This window comes from Pipistrellus hanaki (genome assembly GCF_964339955.1).
Source record: "Pipistrellus hanaki genome assembly, chromosome: X".
NCBI lineage: Eukaryota > Metazoa > Chordata > Mammalia > Chiroptera > Vespertilionidae > Pipistrellus > Pipistrellus hanaki.
In genome coordinates this window covers 67,905,219-67,908,892 of record NC_140524.1, presented here as the reverse complement: position 1 = coordinate 67,908,892, position 3,674 = coordinate 67,905,219, and the positions used below count along the sequence as shown (strand labels likewise).

Sequence of the window (3,674 nt, the reverse complement as noted above, 5' to 3'; positions counted from 1 at the left end):
CTATATATATATATATATATATAAAAAAGCCAGTGACCAGAATGCTGTGGGATTAGGCCTAAACTGGCAGTCGGACATTCCTCTCATAATCTGGTACTGCTGGCTCCTAGCCGCTCACCTGCCTGCCTGTCTGATCACCCCTTAACTGCCCTCCTCTGCTGGACTGATCTTGCCCCCAACTGTTCTCCCCAGCCAGCCTGATCTCGCCTCCAACTTCCCTTCTCTGCCAGCCAATTTGGTTCTGATTGGTCGGTTTCTATGCCAGTCAGAGTCAAAAACTCCACTTCCTAGGCAGCCATTGGCTGCTCACAGTTGACCCAGATTTGTTTTTTTGTTTGTTTGTTTGTTCGGTTTTTTTTTTTGGGGGGGGTTGGGGGCTGTTTATTAAGTGGTTATTATAGGGGTCAGACCACATAAGTGGCGTGAGCCCTGGGAATATGACCTATCAATATTGCTCACAAAGCCTCCAGGGCTGGTTCTGGTGAGCTCCAAGGTCAGAAATGAAACTGAAAGGCCTCGGTTACATGTTACTTCCAGAGGTCCAGGCAGGACAGCAGGGAGAAGATGCCTATTATGTGCCAGGTGTCCCCATTGGACACCACTGAGACCTAGTAGGACAGCAGCTGCATGCCTGCCTCTGCCAGTTGCCCAATCATGGTAGGCAGCATGGCAGGGTTGGAGGGCTGAGCCTGGAACAGGAGCAGGGCCAGACCCCTGGGGAGAAACACTTCTGGTCTGAAGGCAGCTTCATTGAGTACCTGTAGCACAGGTGTGGTGCCCTGGACAAAATCCATAGCCCGTTAGGGATCACCTGCCAAGGCCACCTGCTCAGGAGGCCTTCCCCGCATCCTTGTTTTCCTGGCACAGTGGGGTTATGGGAGGTGGTTACATTGAGGCCGGCCTCCTTCACCAGCAGCTTGATATTCACCAAGTTCATATTGGCATGATTATAAGCATCTTTGAGGAGAATGACAATGACTCTGGGGCTCAGGCAGTTCCTTGCATTATTCAGGGATAAGCCCTGCATTAACCACCTGGATGATCCCTTTGGGAGACCCTGCCCAGGCTTGCATCAGAGTCCCCAGAGCTTCTGTCAGATCAATCCAAGGTTTGGTATGTGGAGAGAAGGCGCTGGTAAGGGCCTGGGCATTCATGACCCCAGTGAGGGCTCTCCCCTTCACCATGTCCACAGTGGCTCTGGGCCTCTTTGGTGCTGGCACCCAGGTGGGGGCAGCTGATGATGTTCTTGTGGCAGTTCCTCCATGAACACAGTGTCCAGCACTGCGCCTGCACACTGCCCTAACTACAGGGCCCAGAACAGGGCACCCTGGTCTATGATCCCTCTGCAGGCACAGTTCACCACACACACACCTTTCTGGCACAGGATGAAGGTGCTGTCAGTAAGCAGGCCTGTCGTGGAGGGCAGGAGAGGGGTGTGCACAGTGATGAAGTCACAGAGGGGCCAGATCTCCTCCAGGGGCAGCTGCTGAATGGAGAAGGAGGCCAAGACCTCTGGTGAGATGATGGGGTTGTACCCTACAGTCTTCATCCCAAAGGACTGCATCCAGACTGCCACATCTTTCCCGATCTTCCACAGGCCAAGAATTCCCAGGGTCTTTTCATTCAACTCGGTTCCCATGAACTTCTTTCTGTCCCATTTGCCATCCTTCATCGAAGCCATCGCCTGGAGAATCTACCTGGCCAGACACATGAACATCCCACAGGTGAGCTCCATGGCACTAAGACTGTTCCCATTGAGAGTGTTCATGGCCAGATGCCTTTCCTTATGGTGGCCTCCAAATCCACATTGTCCACGCTGACTGGCATGGAAATGCTGACTAGCATGGAAACTGAACAATCAAAACCAAATCTGGGTGAAGTGTGAGGAACCAATGGAACCTCAGAGGCAGAGTTTTTTATGCTGGCCCTGCCCACCACCTGGAGCTTCACTGCTGCGTTGATGACATCCGCCGTCACCTTGGTGGCTGAGCGGACGATAAAGCCTTTGCAGTCTTCCAGCTCAGTTATCAGCTCCTTTTTGCTCAGGTTCTGCTTCTCCATCACCTGCAGCCCTCCATATTGCAGTATCTTCTGGCAGCAAGGGTCCAGGCTGTCACTGATGATCACTTTCTGTAGATTTGCAAAGGCCATTGTTGGAGCTGGCCTAGGGATCTACCGCTCTCCCTGGACAGAAACACCTCTAAGCTCCCAGATTTGGTTCTGATTGGTCAGTTTCTACGCCAGTCAGCATAAAAAAAACTCTTCCTCGGAGGTTCCATTGGTTCCTCACACTTTACCCAGATTTGGTTTTGATTGGTCAGTTTCCATGCCAGTCAGCATCTCTGGGCCTATCAACGAGGCCTGGTCAGAAAAGTAGGGCTGATCAGCAGCCCTGGTGGAGTCCTGGAGAGAAATGGAAGTACAGCTGCTGGCCAGACTGGGAGAGAAAGAAAGAGACAAGCACTGGTCAAAAGCTACCATAGAGGCAACTGATCAGTCCCTGTTTCTCTCTTCAGGCCTCTCTCTGGCCCTGATTTGCAGCCCCCTCAGCAGTTAGTGCTGGGTTGCCCTGGCACCCCAACAGGTTGTTACACTCTTTATTATAGAGATAATAATGTAGAGCTTGTGCATTCTTGTCTTATTACTGACCTTAGAGGAAAATGTTACAGCTTTTCAACATTGAATATGATGTTAGCTGTGGATTTGTCATATATAATATTTATTTTGTTGAGGTAAATTCCATCTATACCCACATTTCTGCTCATTTTTATCATAAATGATTATTGAATTTTATCAAATTATTTTTCTGAATTGATAATCTTACATATAATTTTTATCTTTGATTTTGTTGATATTGTGTGTCATGTTAATTGAGTTGTAGATATTAAACCATCCTTGCACGGCTGGAATAAATTCCACTTTATCCTGGTGTATAATCTTTTTAATGCATTGTTGAATTCACTATGTTAATATTTGGGGGGGAATTTTTGCATGTAAGTTCATCAAAGACTTTGGGCTGAATTTTTCTTTTTTTGTAGTCTTCAGTTTTGGCAAGCTAATGCTGGCTTCATAAATAAGTATGGAAGTGTTTCTGTGTCCCCATTAAAAAATAATTTGAGATCAATAGGTGTAAATTTATCTCCAAATGCTTGGTACAATATGTCTGGAGGAGAAGTTTTTTTTTTTTTTTTTTTTTTTTTTTTTAACTCGTTTTCTTTGCAAGTAATCAGTCTTTTCAGGTTTCCTCTCTCTCCCTCCCTCTCTCTCTCTCTCTCTCTCTCTCTCTCTCTCTCTCTCTCTCTCTCTCTCCTCTTTCTCAATGCAGTCTTTGAAGGTTTTATGTTTCTAGAATTTTATCCATCTCTGGTTATTCAATTTTTTGCCTATAATTGTTCACAGCATTAGTAATGGCCATTTTATTTCTGTGGTGTTGGTTGTAACATCTCTTTCATACATTATTTTATTTATTTGGGCTTACTTTTTTGTACTTGATGAGTCAGGCTAAAGGTTTGCCAATTTTGTTTATTCTTTCATAGAATAAGTTCCCAGTTTCATTGATTTTTTATACCTCATTTCAGCCTTTATTTCCACTCTGATCTTTATTTTTTCTTCTACTTACTTTTGATTTTGTTTGTTCTTCTTTTTCTATTTCTTATAGGTATAAAATAGAGTTG

At 45.9% G+C, this 3,674-nt stretch overlaps 1 pseudogene across 1 annotated transcript; it reads right to left on the bottom strand.

The window, feature by feature from the left end:
* Positions 1-494: 494 nt before the first annotated feature.
* Positions 495-2,151, bottom strand: LOC311615468 (D-3-phosphoglycerate dehydrogenase-like; annotated as a pseudogene). The gene has a single exon. The product of its transcript is annotated as a D-3-phosphoglycerate dehydrogenase-like (transcript).
* Between the last annotated feature and the right edge of the window lie 1,523 nt (positions 2,152-3,674).